A 16,706-nucleotide genomic window follows, 5' to 3' on the forward strand; every position below is an offset into this window, starting at 1 on the left:
AGAGTTAGCGCTCCTATCAGGGAGCCTGTGAATACTGTATTGTGACAAAGCAAAATGCCTCCTGGGTGCCTGCTTCTAGTGGAAAGCTTTTGATGTTTGATCTGTAATGAGACGGAAGAAGAAAACAGTTCCCCTGGTTAACTAATACATACTGGATATGAACAGATTCAAAGATTTAAGTTTCAGTTCTGGGACAAGATCCCTCATCCCACTAATTTATTATTTAGGAAATTCTTTAAGTTCTTTTCTTACAGAATATGTGATGGGTTTAACATGCTTCTGCTTTCATATTTGGCTTGGATAATAACCCTACTGATTACAATGTCATATTCCACCTCTGCCCATCTAGTTCTTTTCTCAGTGAGGATACGATGTGAATGTATGCAATTTCCTTTCGGCAAACATGAGCGATGGGACCAGGCACTTTGTATGGGTGGCCAACTAGCAAAAGTGTGAAGGGTACTTACACAGAGCTCAAGAGGAAGGTATATTGAAAAACAAAAACAACAAGAAATAAACAAGCGGTTAATTTTACTCCGCATGGCATGGCATGGATGATGTCACGCATATGGTTATTCATACCAGGAGCAGCGACTTTCGAGATGAAGTCAAACCCTAGAAAATCTGTCACTTTGGGTTAACGGAACATTGTTATTACCTCAAGTCAAGCAGATGGAGGGCAAACTTCTCTGCTGGATTCTGCTGCTCTTTAATTAATGTCCACATTTATTATGTCAATATAATGCATCACGTTTGGACTAAAGGTTGTTTTACTTTTTTTTTTTTTAAACAAGAATGATTATTTCATTTACTTTCAACATTTGAACAGTTGCACAGGATTTTAGAGGCATATGTAGACACCCGAAAAATGATGTTTAAATCAGTGTATGAAAGAAAGAGATGGAACCAGTCTGGTTTTACATATTTCATTCTTAATGTAGAGATAGATTTGATACTTCTTTTATGAGCGTTTCCAAATGAGGGATTTTGAGAGCATGCATGTGAACATATAACAAAAATAGAAATCTCAGATGATAAAACTATGCCGATCTCATTACAGTATTATTCCTTCATAAAGAAATTAATAGCTGCAATTCATTTAGGGCTCTGTTTACTCTTGTCAGTGAAGAATGGCAGTTGGGAAAATCACACAATAGAGGCATCTTATCTTATTTCATAAATTTTTGTGTTGAGAAGGAACAAGGAATCCCTGGTGTCTGATATTATGCATGTGAAACTGTGGCGTTAAATCTTTAGCACAATTCAGAGAATAAGCCTATTATATAACAACGAAAGAGGACGTGTGCCATCACTACAAACGTTCCTTCTTAAATAGATGACAGGCTTGCATTGTTCATTTTGGGAAAATATTTTTGCACTGTTGGCTCTAGCCTTCAATTATTTAAGTTAGTCAAATCCAAAATCGTTAAAATGTGCAAATATTACCTGGAATCACTCCAAGAGGAAACAGTAGGCAGTGATCTGGCCCCTTGGATTGAACACTGAATTGCCGCTTAGTTTCCTTTCAAAGTGTAGAGTGGATATGGTCTAACCAAAATCAGTCCTCCCACTGACAGCTGGTAATAGATGTTAGTAGTTCCACACAGGGTTCGGAGTGGCTAGACCACACCACACCGAGGACAGGTTCTTTCAAGGGAATTCTTGGATGAAAATAAGTTTTCAAGTCAGACATTCTACACACACCACACACACACACACACACACACACACACACACACACACACACTCACATACACACCCTTCAGTGTGTGTTCTGAGTTTTCAGTGTGTTTCTGAGTTTGTAGATTACTACAGCCCTTGATAATTCTAAAATCATACAGGCTCACCGGTTCACCGTAGTGATAGGGACTTGAAGAATAGATTCTACGAGTCTCCTGTGATCTCCACATTTTTTTAATGATAGTTTATAAAGGCCAGTGGTTCTCAAACAAGGGCAGTTTTGCCCCCCGGAGCATGTGGAACTTAAGGTGGGTAGTACTACTGAAATCTAATGATTATAAAACCTGAAATACTGCTAAATAACCCCAAATGTACAAGACAGACCCCCAAACAATCATCTGGCTTTAAATGTTAACAGTGCTGAGATTTAGAAACCCTGGTCTATTTGATGAAACCATTTGTCACCTCTAGAAAAATGAAAAAAAAAAAAAAAAACCTTCCATATTTGGAGATCTGTAGGAAAAAGGGTGGTTTACAGTTCAAAGAATTATTTCCATTGTAGGTACTGGACCTAAGGAAGAGAAATGCAATACCAACATTGGTTGTCTGACTTGTGATTGAATTATATTTATACATATGATATTAATATATGTAATAATAAAATACATAATAAATGAAAAGTTATTACTTTAACAAGTTCTTCTCTATCCACTTCTCTCTCTCCCTCTATCTCTCTTATTTTTACATCTTTCTGAAGTTATCATTACATTTCTTGGTGAAAAAAAAAAACCTCTCAAAAATACACTAAATTAATGTGTTAACATTTTTGTGTCTAGAATTCTTTTCAGTTTCCAGCCCTTCAAAATCTGATGTAACACACCTCTATCAGGAAACCTTTCCTATCCCTTCTCCCTAATGGTTTATTATTTCATCCTGCAGGTTGTTCACATGTAAGTATTTAGTATTCCTCTTATTATTTTACATGCTTTGTTAAGGATCTTTAAGTGAATCTAATAAAATCTATGCATGCTTTTCATTTTTCACAAAATAGTAATATCCTTCAAGTCTATTTCCCTTATAACACGCCCTTCTTTCTTTGTTCCTAATATCTGAGGTGCCCATTCAATCACTCCCTGGCCTTTCTTCTCTAAAACAGTCCAGGATGGAATTTGAGGTGCAGAAGATGTTCAGGAAATAATGTTTTTCTCAAACAGACAGGTGGAGTGTGAGTCCTCATGTTCTTTAAAAGGGACACATATTGTCAATAGGCCCTATATGAAGATGCTATCCTAGTTTTACTTCTACTTGTCCTGAAGTCATTGATGTTTGCACTAATAATTCCTATTATTTAAAATGAGCTACACAAATTTAAAGTATTTGAAGGTCTGGGAAGAAAAACGAAGAGCAGGGTAAAATTTGAGACTATCTGTGTGAGGTGTAAATAGTCAAGTGTATTCATGCTGTGAAATGTCATAGAACAATGAAAATGACAAACTAGAAATATGCATGCAGTTATGGATACATCATACATATACAGTATTGAGTGAAAGAAGCCAGATCCAATTAATAATGTGCTTCTGATTTCATTACCATAAAGTTCAATACTAGGCAAAACTAATCTATATTATTAAAAGTGAAAGTTGTGGTTACATTTGGGGAAGAGAGAGTGGTTGGTGATTGGGCAGGTTTCATTTCTTGAACTGGATGGTGGCTATACTAATGTATTTGCTGTGTGATAACTAACGGAGCCTGCGTTATTTTTCTATTGCCAAAGTAACAAATTACAACAAGATTAGTGCCTTTAAACAACACCCATTTATTATCTCACTGTTTCCATGGGTCAGAAGTCCATGCACAGCATGGCTCAGTTGCTTCTCTGCTTAGACTCTCATAAAGCTGAAACCAAAGTGAAGGTCAGGCTGCATGACTTTCTGAGATTCTAGGGGATACTCTTGTTTCCAGACTTACTCAGGTTGTTAACAAAATTTAGCCCCAGGTGGTGGTAGGATTGAGGTCTAAATTTCCTTGGTGGCTGTTGGTTGGGTTTTGTTCTCAGTTTCCAAGGGCTACCCACTTTCCCTGGTCTGTGGTCCCTTGCATCTTCAAAGCCAGTGGTGACAGACTGAGTCTTCCCCTCATTTGGAATCTCTCTCATTTCTTCTATCTCATCTCTCCTGCCTCCCCTTCTTCTCTACAGCTCTGTGACTCTAGCGTCAGAAATTTCTCTGCTTTTTAGGGTTCATATGATTAGATTGGGCTCACCCAGATAATCTACAATAATCTCCCTATTTAAAAGTTGGCAACATTAGTCAGCTTTTGCAAAGTCCCCTTCACAGTGGTGACTAGATTACTAGTATTTGACTGAATGACCAGAAGTTGGGAATCTTGGATGGATATCTTTAGAATTCTGCCTATTGCAATACCCATTATTGTGTGCTTCTTTATACATTTGTTATATAATCCAGTGAAAAATATTTTGTTAGTTATGTAAAATAAGTTACAGAATATTGTCTATGTTTCTTAATTCAACCAAGAAATATTTATTGACCGCTAACATATACTAGAGAGGCAATAATCTTTATTTTTGTGAAATGTATAATTTAGGCAGATTATTAAAATTTACAAAACAATTAGTTATCCTTTGAGAATACAAACAATGTAAAAGAAACATCAAAAATGACAGGAATTATATAAAACAATTTCCATTTTTTTGTTCGTCTGGAGAGTATTCTATAAAAAAATATCGTAAAATGATTAAAAGTTTAAATCGATCTTATATATGTGTGTCTATCATATCACTGTTATTTTTCTGTTTGAAATTTTTCAAAAAGAGAAAAAAGAAACCATGCTATAAAGCATAGTAGGGGTTTTAAAGATAAATGTAGCCATTTATTACACATTCATTTAAATCCTAATGGTCTTTCTTTTAGGTCTATGATCTAAATCAAAGTCAAGATGCTATTTGTGGTCATAGGTAATAGCTGTCCTCAAACACTGCTGTGCAGATGCAAGTAACAAGTGTTCAGAAAAAGAAATTTTCTTATTCATGGACTGTTTCTAAAATTGACAAGGGCAGAGTTTTGTCTTTCATGTTTACCAATGCATCCCTGCATCTTGTCTATCACATAGCAGATAATCAATAACTACTTAACAGCTGAATAAGTGAATATATCTTGAGTATGAATGGAAGTATTGGAAGTGGCTATGGAAAGCCATTACGCACAGATGAAAAACCCTTTGTGTTACCTCTTTTTTCTTCCCCTTGTTAAGGAAATACATGTGATGTGTTCCAGAGAAAAGTGATTTGTCCACCACAGCATTTCTTTTTCTGGGGTATGAAGAAAATTTACAATTTCCAGCCTCCCCTGTCATTGGGTTGGAACTTTATAAGAGACTTTTTGCCAATGGGAACATAAAAGTAAAAGTAAAGTGATAATGCCACTTCTTGGAAGTGGCAAGTCAGAACAGGTATGATGTCCCCATTTCTTAGAAGTCCTTCCTTTCTTAGAAGTTTGAAGAAAAGAAGTGTGAAATGGTGAAAGTACAAGATGGAAAAATGGAAGCAACTCAGATTCCTAGGAGATGGAAGAGAGCCACTGATGATAGCCACCTGATCTGTATCAGACTGTGATAGGAGAGAAAAAATAAGCCTTTTAGGGGGTTAATCTATTGAGATTTCAGGAGTGGAGTCAGGCTGGTTGTGATTAATACATTACGAAATGACTTTTGCAAAGAGTTTTTCTTTTGCAAACATGGTGATATTTGGAGATGAGGAAGAGAATATTGAGCAGGGTTTCTCAATCTGTGTTCCAGTGAATATATACATTATATGCGTGTATATACATATGTAATGTATTTGTGGGATATATGTATATAATATATAAATACGTATAAATAAGTATATCAATACAGTAAAACCTTGGATTGTGAGGAACTTGTTCTGTGAGTGTTCCGCAAGACAAGCAAACATTTCTCATAAATTTTTAACTTATAAACAAGTGATGTCTTGAGATACGAGTAGTACATGATGTGGAATGTCACATGATCACAACTGAGCCAATGGTTCTTCTCTCTCTCTCTCTCTCTCTCTTTTTCTTTCTCTTGCTATGGGATTGTGGGTGATCATCTCCCATGCTTGGATGCTCGGTCTCAAGCCATAGTGTTTGGCAGAAGTCAGTGATTTTTCATAACATCAGAAGGTACTCACAACTGGCATTAGTGTATTTTTGTCACTTCAAAGAACCTACGGACAGTCCTTTGCTTTTCCATACAAAAGTATGCTTAGGAATGCCTTGTTTCATTCAAGGTCAGGCTGCCTGCGATATAGACCCTTTCCTCTGCTGCCTTATTGCCAGTACATTAAATACAGTATATGACAAAAGCTTGTTAATACTGCACTGTAGTCAACATCTGTGCGAGCGTATATAATGGCCTCCATGCAGAGAAAGATTCCACTGAGCTAACAGACAGCAGTGATTCCGTTAGTGATAGTGAAAGTTGTCCTACACAACAAGCCTCCTGTCTTATCCCTCTCACACCAGCCACAAAGGTTTTCAAAGGTAAGTGCAGGTTGATTTGTTTATTTTTCTTTATATTTTGTATTTTCTTTATTATTTTGTATTATATTACAGCATTGTAATCATTTCTATGTGAATATTTTTGAGTTGTGGAACACATCATCTGAGTTTCCATTATTTTTTATGGGGAAATTCACTTTGGTATACAAGGGCTTCAGATTACAAGCATGGGAATTATGCTCTCAAACCAAGGTTTTACTGTATATGTAAAATATATATTATACATTAATATATAATAATGTATACACACATGTTATTGTAGGGGAGAAAAAATAAATTTCCCTCTACTCTTCTGGGTTCTTGATTGAGACTCTCTTGTAATGAAAAATTATATATATATATATTAACAGGAGGAAAACAAACAGAAGGTTAAGAACATGCGTACCTCCTATATACATGAGAAATACCCAGGAAAACTGAGTCACTCCTGAAAATGGGTCAATCCATTACCATCTTAACTTCCTAATGGTTCAAGCCATTAAATATCATCTTCAGTTAAAGACAAAATATGTTGGGGGGAGGGAAGCCAGTTTTGAGAGGTTCCTAGGCAACAGTGAATAAGGGTATGGTTGTTACACAGATTTAGGTAGGTGGCCTCTCCAGTGCTTAAGAGTTTCTAGAAATTTAGTCTTCCTCTTATTACTGGTACAAAGAAGGAGACACCTTCACAAATGGAGATCTCCCTTATAAATGTCAATGTCTCTTACAAAAGGGTAACTTCTACCTAGTTTTTAGAGCTTCTCTTGTGTCTGCTTTTCTTAAAAATAATCAATCCAAAATAATAAATCAAAAAGGCATTCTTCAGGGTAGTAAATTCTGGTCCCAGTCATTACATGTATGAATGACATTTATAGGAATATAGAAAAGTCTATATTCAAAAAAATTATCTGTAATGTTGTGTTAAACAAAATTAAATTCTGTTTACTGCAAGACTTCAGAATCTCTAATGTACTAATATGCATTATAAGTAATTTGAAAGGGGTTTAGTAACTATTTTTTTCCAAAGTTATAAGATCATAGAACTTTTTTAAAAAAAGTTTTAATGTTTGTTTATTTTTGAGAGAGAGAGATGGAGAGAGACAGTGCGAGTGGGAAGGGGCAGAGAGAGAGGGAGACACAGAATCTGATGCAGTCTCCAGGCTGTCAGAACAGAGCCTGATGTGGGGCTTGAACCCGCGAACCGTGAGATCATGACCCGAGCTCAAGTTGGATGCTGAACCGACTGAGCCACTCAGGTGCCCCACTGTTTTTTTTTTTTATATGAATGTTTTTTACATAGAATTTTTTTTTCTATTAACTTCCGATGAAATTTATGGTCTGAAAAACATGCCATGGACCAAGCTCAAGAATGTCATTTCCCATTGCTGAGGACCTACCATCTACAATTCCACTTTCTCATCTTTAAAAGCTGCTAGGAACATAAGGCTCTGACATCTGCTACAAAATAGATATAACCCATGGGACACCCCATAATACAACTCCCTCACCAACCCTCTATTGCTTGTAGTCCACTCCTGGTCCAAAGGAAACACTAATATACACTTTGACCAAACAACACCTGAAAGTGCTGGGTAAGCCCAGTGTAGCCACTTCTCTTTGGCTTGAATTGGTCAGCTAGTCTCTGACCATTTAGACCTCTCAGCATGAGACAAACATCGCTCCCCTGTGTCCCTCATACTGCAAAGTATATTGATGAACTTTTTTGAATAATCCCACTGAAGACCCTTAACTAAGTAGGTACCCCATTCCAAATATGATGGACTCCCAGGCCAGCCTCCCCTAGTGCTCTTTTCTGGACTTTTCTCCTAATCTCCACCCTAGAGTCTTTTGTAGCTTCAATATAATACTTCACCAAAGTATTATACAAAGTTTTTGTTTTTCACCTTTTTCTGCTGGTCAGTCTGACAATAGGCTGGCCAGAGTCACAATTTACTCTGCTGTCTCATCTACTCTAACATACTGCTTCAGTTAAATTTCTAACCAACTGAAAGATATATCTATAGGGTTGTGCACACAGATCATGCACACTGTCCTATACTTTACACATCACTTAGACAAACTTCAAAGATTATTTCATCTGTATTTTGTTTTCACCAAATATGCTAACATTAGACCCAGACTCTAATTATAATATTTAATGACTTTGTGGAAAAGACCAGAGAAGTGAGAATTTGGAGCCTTACCTATTAATTCTAGCTTTGACCAAATCTTTAAGTGAGCTGTTTGATTCATTCTACCTCTGTGGACCTGTTTTTCACCTGAGAAATGGAGATACTTTCCTATTTTACTTTATAGTAACATCTTAAGAGTCAAATAATATGTGAAGACTAAAACATGGCTTCGAATGTGAGATGTTCTTTATATATTGATGTCTACTTTAACATTAGTTAAATATCCTCTGGATTTTGAAGTTTTGGTTCATGTTTTACTTAATATGTATATATATTTTACAGGGGAAGACATGGTTTTGTCCATGGAGGAAAATTCTAAAAATTGTAAGGGAACAACATATATGTTAAAATTGTATTATTATATGAAGAAAATAATATTCCTTGGTACAATGAAAACAATCACGGTTTCCAAACTTTATAGATAATCCATGTAATTTTAATCATGAGAAAAGAGAAGAAAAAGAGAGAGTGAAGAAAATGGCTTTGACCTAAACAGAGGAGTTAGGATTGTTTTGTTTTTACTTGGATTTGATCAACAGAGCCAAAATAGGGGAACAGATTACCTTTGTAAATAAGTATTATATAAAATACAGGAATGTATTTAGGCCAAGATATTTTTATGATCTAGAACCAAATACTAGATGTCAATACCAGCCCCTAGGAAAATCTGAATCTAAGCAATGGATTTATAATGATGTAAAAAATTCAAGTCTGGAAGTAGAAGTAGTCATGTATGAATGAGAAAGCTAACAGAACATTTCTGACAGTACAAGAATTAATAAAATGCCAAGTAATGTTTTGTGGTACTTACCTGCTTCAAAATTATTAATAATGAGAGTAATAATAATAGATAACATTTATAGATAGTTCTTAGGTGCCAGAGATTGGTTCTTCCCAAGTGCTTTACAGACTGTTGATTCATTTATTCCTTGTAACCCCTGAGATAAGTTCTATTGTTATCTCCTGTATATCAAAGGGAAAAACACAGAGTGCCCAAGAAATTTATTCAAAGTCAAATATCAAGTAAGTGGTAGAACCAGAGCAAAAATCTCAAGCAGTTTGGCTCCCAAACCCTCATTATCAAACACTACGCAGAACAGCCTAATAGAGGCATACTGTCAATAATAATGCAATGGAAAAGTAAACTCAATACCACAGCAGATGGCATTAAAGCTGAGTTTTGTATTTGAAAGATTTGAAATTAGATTCGCTTATAGAGCTGTTTTTACCAGTACATTAACTTTTTTTTTTTTTTAATGTCAAAACATTCTACAAAGGCACCTATGAGGTATGGAGGCTAGCTGTTTCTATCACCATCAACATTACTGTTATTAATTTTCTGGTTGCTAATTTTCTCATTTAAAATAACATGTCAGGGGGGACTGGGTGGTTCAGTCTGTTAAGTACCCGACTCTTGATTTTGGCTCAGGTCATGATCCCCCATGAGCCTTGGGCTCCGTGTTGACGATGCCGAGCCTGCTTGGGATTCACTCTCTCTCCCTCTCTCAAAATAAATAAATAAACTTAAAAACAGATAAATAAAATAACATGCCAACCGAGCTTACAAATATTATATACTAAATATTTGTTAGGACAACGCAGATTTTTGTCATTGTGCTTCGTGCACACACTGTTATCTACACACCCACGCACCCACACCCACCCACACAGTGAGACTGGAGACTACGCTTTTAATTACTATGTTTTCATTGCTTGCCTAACAACTGCCTCTTGATAGACTAATAATTAGTGTGTTTTGAGTAATCCATAAATGCTACCTGTACCAATCAACCAATTGTATAACAATCCTATTGGTTAACAGTTTAGTTTAAAGTAAGGAATTTAGGCTCCTTTTGGATGTGACTTCAGCCCATGACTTCTAAGTTGCTCAGATCTTTTCTACTTGGTTCTGTCATACTGTGATTATTCAGAATGGTTAAATAATCTTAGAAATTACTGAACCTGATGATAACTTTAATTTCAAGACTTTGAAGTACTCTCCTTGATGCCTCACTACTTTTATGGTTGTCTTCAAAGTTCGCACTGTCTCATTTACAAAAATCTCTATGTAGATCTATTGCAAATTGTATATAATGTTTCTTGTGCTCATCATACCCTCATCAACATATTTTGAGGTTATTAATAGCATGATAATTTTGAAGTGTTATGTAAAAGAAGAAGCCTTTTATGTAAAGGAGATCACATTAATCCAAACTGAAGTTTATGCAGTCTAAGCTTGAGGGAAAAGAAATTTGAATGCAAATCAAATTGGATTTTTCTGGAAATATCTCTTTAAGTCTGAGGAAACCACTGTAGCTGTGATTAAAATTTGTTTTCTTGTTCTCTTGTATTTGATTAGAAAAAAAAAAAAAAGTTCCTGTCCTTTTGGAAAAGTGTTTGTTCAAAAGGAACTTTACAACACTTTCAATCCCGTTTAATTATTCATTCAACAGGCATTGACTTTTACCACAACAGTGTGAGCAGAATTGGGAGTGAGGCAAATACATAGACATAGTGGATTAAATGAGAAGAGATCATAGAGACAACAAGGAAAGACTGCTCTTTTCACAAGTTTTCTGGTAAAGAAAAGAGGGGAAAGAAATCATATTAAAGAAAAACTCAAATCACAGGCCTAAGAATTCTTGGCAGCCTGGAGATGCCCTTAGTAAAGCATAAAAGTAAGGAAGGGGCATCCTCTACCCTTTTAATCAAAATGGCATTTAATTTTTAACTTTATTTTTATAAAAGAACCATTCTTTTATTTTCCTCATGATCTCTTATGTTGCCTTAAATCTTCCTCAAAAAAAAAACCAAAAACACATGGTTTTGGAATTTGAAAAATGAAGCAAGTTAAGGGGATGGAGTGTTGTGGAGGAAGAGAGAAGAAATGCTATTTTAGATAGCACTTAGGGAAGGAAGGTTTTTGTGATAGGTAATGTTTCAGTAGTCGCCATGGTAAAATAGAGCATCACCATCACAACAAACAGATGATTAGATAAGAGACCTCTAGGCCAAAGGAATAGCAAAGGCGAAGGTGTTGGTTAGGAGTTTGAAAAAAAAAAAAACAATAAAGAAATTAGTGAGGAAAACGGCCATAAGATGATATTGAAGAGACAGCCAGGAACAAGATGATAAGGACATTTAAGGACATGGTAACAACTTTGGATTTTATCTAAGTGAAATGGGAAACAGTCTGAATGCTCTGTCAGTCATGATAAGAAATATACCTTTGGGGCACCTGGGTGGCTCAGTCAGTTAAGCCTTCAACTCTTGATTTTGGCTTAGGTCATGATCTCATGGTTTGTAAGTTCAAGTCCCGCATCGGGCTCTATGCTGACAGTGTGGAGCCTGCTTGGGATACTCTCTCTCCTCCTCTCTTTCTCTGTCCCTCACCCACTTGTGCTCCTTCTCTCTCTCAAAATAAATGAACTTAACAAACAAACAAACAAACAAAAGAAATACACCTTAAAAGGATCATTCTAGCCACTGGGTGGTGAACAAATTTTTAATATGCATCAGATTATGTAAGGCATATAGAACACGATAAGGCATTTGAAATTAACATAAATGTGATTGGAAGTCACTGGAGTCATATAAACAAGGTATGAAATAATCTAATTTATGATTTAAAATGATAATTTCACTGCTATATGGATAATAATTTTTAGTAAAATCTGTAAGTCCAACTAGGGGACCATAAGGTGGCCAGAATAAGAGAAAACAGTGGTTTGGAAGAGGGTATAGTGAAAAGCGGCTGGTTTTGGATATTGTGAAGGTTGAGATAAAGGAGTTTGATGGAAGATTGACTTTGTGATTTATTAGAAAAAGGAGAGTTGAAAACAATTTCAAGAGATTGTTTTAATAAGAGACTGAATTAATATATAAATGATGGCAAATGATTTGCTAAGATAGGACAGCTTGGGATAGGAGTGCTTGTAGGCATGAGGAATCAATCATTCTTTGGACATGTTGAATTTGAGATGCTCTCAAGCTTTCAAATTAGAATGTGAGTTTACCAGTTGGATATATGACTGTGGCACTTAGTAACGGGTTTCCTCTAAAGAATGAAATTATGGAGGCATCCGGAAGAAGCAGGTTATGCAGTATCAGATATTTCCAATTCTCTGCTTTCCAGGCATATGGTAAAACTGCATTTCTTAGTTCCCTTATGGCTGGTTGGGGTTTTGAAAATAACTTTGAGAAGGAGCTCTTCTAGGCTAAGCCACTTAACTTCAGTATGAGGGCCTTAAGAATTCTTATTTTTCTGCCATTGTCTACTGATAGTTCTCCAGAGGGTGGTGGCTACATGAGAATATCATGTAGCATAACTTTGACCTGACTCACAATGCCATAGCATGAATGAGAAATCAACCTGGCAATTTTAGTCTCTTGAAATATGCGAGGTATTTGTTATTGTAGCATAGCCTAGCTCATCCTGAATACTACAGAAATAATTAGTTCTGTAGGACTCAATGAGATCACATAAAGAATAAGTATAAAGGAAGACAGAATAGGTCGAAGGATTGAGCCATGGGGCACTCCAACATTTACTAATTGTAAAGAGAAAGAGGAACCGTCTTTGAATTACGTATTTTTTAAAAATACCATTTTTACTATTATTGTTGCCTAAAAATGGACAGAAATTTAATAAAAGTATTTCCCCCTTGGGCTGGGTGGCAGAGGGAAGGCAGGGGAATACATCTTTAGGTACCAATTATAATCAGTTATAGCATACTTCTGGAGTCTGAAACAATTTTGACTATCGTTTCTGGCACAGTCACATGATAATCCACTGCTCATAGTCTGTGCTTAACTTTATTATTTCTTCAGCATGTTTAAGGCTGTGGTAAAACTTTATAGCATATTTTAGTGTGTGGATAGTCTAGTATATCATACTTCAGTAAAATTTAATAGCAGTGTTAAATTTATTAAATAAGTAGGTCATTAGGCTGAGGCGGCCCTAATGCTGTGGCAGCCTATGTAACCATATCAAAATCTAAGCCTGTAAATGCCTCAAGGTCATTTACAAATCAAAACACTAAAGACAACTAATCAGAGAGCCTCAACTAGGGTTTAAGCTATAGCCAATCAAATAATAACCTTTCTTCTCTTTCTAACTTTATGTAAGTCCTTCCCCTAACTCCTGTCAGGGGAGTGATCCTAAGACAATTCAGTCTGGTGCTTATTCCAAAAATATTGCTCAGATATTTTAATATGCCTCAGTTTATGTTGTAACAGCACATACCAAGGTTTTGACTGCATTTCCTCTTTTGTTAATTGCATAGTTAGTTTGTTTTCCTTAGATGAATTATATCTTCCTAAACCAGTTTTACATGAATATTGGATCATTTTGATCCATCTGGTCGCTGAATGATAGCCTTTAGGAAAACATGAGGTAAAGCACACACACTCACACACATACACAACCTTTGAATTCTATAATTTACACTGAGCAATGTGTAAACTTAGCTGTCCTCATTTTATTGCTGGATACTCGATTGGCAAAAATGTTGGTTTCATGTATCTTGGTAACAAAGTAAAACAAAGCTGCACCTGTAGCCATGTTCTCTTCTTAGGATCAAAAAGCTTTACAGCAAATGTGAACGTGACCTGTTTTCATCAGTGTTAGGTATTAACTTCATTTATAAATGTGTATTTTGAAACTCTATTCTACTGCTCTTCATCCATACAGAAAGTTCATTTCAATGCTGTCATAATTTAATACATTTGGAGGCAATTTAATCTATACCTATGAATCCAAATTCCTGTTAAAAATTAACTGCTGTGATAATATTAATGGAAACACTACTGAGGTGATCACTGGGTGAACAGGTACATTTTTAACATGGCTAAGCACATGCAGACAGGTGCTGACAGCTGCGGTAAGGTAGATGCTTTCTTTTGACATTGATTTTGAAGTTTTTATTTATTTATTTTGAGAGAGAGAGAGAGAGAGAATCCCAAGCAGGATCTGCACTGCAGCACAGAGCCCGATGCGGGGCTCGATCCCAAATACTGTGAGATCATGACCTGAGCAAAAATCAAGAGCTGGACACTTAACTGACTGAGCCACCCAGGTGCCCCTTAGTGGCACTGATTTTAAAACAGGCCACAATTTTAGAAACATTGACAATTTTTGAAAGGATATAAATGTTTATTATTTAAATATCTCCCAATCATTTCTCTCCTCTCACTGATAAAAAGGATTTTGGTTTCCTTTATCCTGGTCCCACCCATATAGACAGCCCTACCACTGCCAGATTGATTTGGGTTTTGGGTAGTGCTAAGTCTCAGAAAGGGAGGGGTAGAAAAGCAAAGAGAAAGGATTGAAGGACAAGGAGTACACAGACTAGGGATGAGAATTTTGTGACTGGAAGGAACTTGTAACAAAAAAGATTAGGCAGCAGGTGTGAGTGAGAATTAGAAGTTAGGGGAAAGTGATGAAGTGTTGTCAAATGGCGTAAATGGAATCTCCTTTATATGCTTCTAGAGAGTCAATTTCTGACAGTGAAAAGTGGAGTTCATTTTGAACTCCACCTATCTGAACCCTGCTCCTTTAAAGACAAATCCTAGGTTGAACCATGCAGTTCATTCATTCACTTGACAATTATTTGCAGAGTTCCTACTAAATGCCATACATTTTTCTAGGCTCAGGGAATACAGTAGTGAAATAAGTGACCCCAAATCCTGTTCTTCAAGGAGCTTATGTACAGAGAACCATTAATTAAACAAATAAAACAGATTAAAAATGACTAAGGGGACTGAATCAGTAATCAAAAACCTCTCAACAAAGAAAAGCCCAAAATCACATGGTTTCACTGGTGAATTCTGTTGAACACTAAAAAAAATAATGATAACATCAATCATTCTCAAACTCTTCCAAAACTTTAAGAGAAGGAAGCACTTCCAAACTTATTTTATGAAGCCAGCATTACCCTGGTATCAAAGGACACTATACAAAAACTATACACACAAAATAAACACAAAATAAACACAAAATTCCTGATAAAAATAAACACAAAATTTCTTTCTTTTTTTAAAAAGTTTATTTATTTATTTTGAGACAGAGAGAGAGCAGAGGAGGGATAGAAAAAGATGGAGAGAGAGAATCCCAAGTTGACTCTGCACTGTCAATGTGGAGCCCAATGCAGGGCTTGAACTCGTGAGCCAAGAGATTATGACCTGAGCTGAAATCAGAGTCAGATATTTAACCACTTGACTCACCCAGGTACCACTAAAACACAAATTTTTTTAACAAAATATTGACAAACTGAATTTAGCAGCACACTAAAAGGAACCTTCCACCATGATCAAGTAGAATATTAATCCTGTGATGCAAAAACGGTTCAATATCCATAAATCAAAAAAAATGTGATATATCACATTAATAAATTAAAGATAAAAATCATGATTATCTCAAATGGTGCAGAAAACATCTGACAAAATTCAACATCCTTTCATGATAAAAAACTCAACAAACTGGGCACAGAGGAAATGCACATCAACATAATAATATCTATATATGACAAGTCATATATGATAAATGGTATAGTCAACAATGAAAGGTTGAGAGCTTTCCTGCTAAAATCAGAAATATGAAGAGGGTGCCTATCTCATCACTATTATTAAACATAGTACTAGAATGCTTAGCTAAAGCAATTAGGCAAGAAAAATAAATAAAAAGGCATTCAAATTGGAAAAGAAGACGTAAACTTACTCTGCAGATGATATAATCACATTCATATGTGATTATCTTTTACCACACACACACATATATATGTATCTCAACCCTAAAGACTCCACCAAAAACTGTTACAGCTAATAAAACAAAATCAGTAAAGTTACAGGATACAAAACCAACACAAAAAGCCAGTTTGTTTCTATGCATTAATCTAATAAACTGGATTATCTGAAAAATAAATAAAGAAAACAGTCCTATTTATAATAGCATAAAAAGGGGCACCTGGGTGGCTCAGTCAGTTGAGTCTCCGACTTCTGCTCAGGTCATGATCTTGTAGTCCATGAGTTCAAGCCCTGCGTCGGGCTCTGTGCTGACAGCTCAGAGCCTGGAGCCTGTTTCAGATTCTGTGTCTCCTTCTCTCTCTGACCTTCCCCCATTCATGCTCTGTCTCTCTCTGTCTCAAAAATAAATAAACTTAAAAAAAAATTTATAATAGCATAAAAAATAAAAATAAAAACTTGGGAAAAACTTTCACCAGTGATGTAAAAGATCTGTACACTGAAAAATATTAAGACATTGATGATAGAAATTGAAAAG

Source organism: Leopardus geoffroyi, chromosome D4 (genome assembly GCF_018350155.1).
Source record: "Leopardus geoffroyi isolate Oge1 chromosome D4, O.geoffroyi_Oge1_pat1.0, whole genome shotgun sequence".
Classification (NCBI taxonomy): Eukaryota; Metazoa; Chordata; class Mammalia; order Carnivora; family Felidae; genus Leopardus; species Leopardus geoffroyi.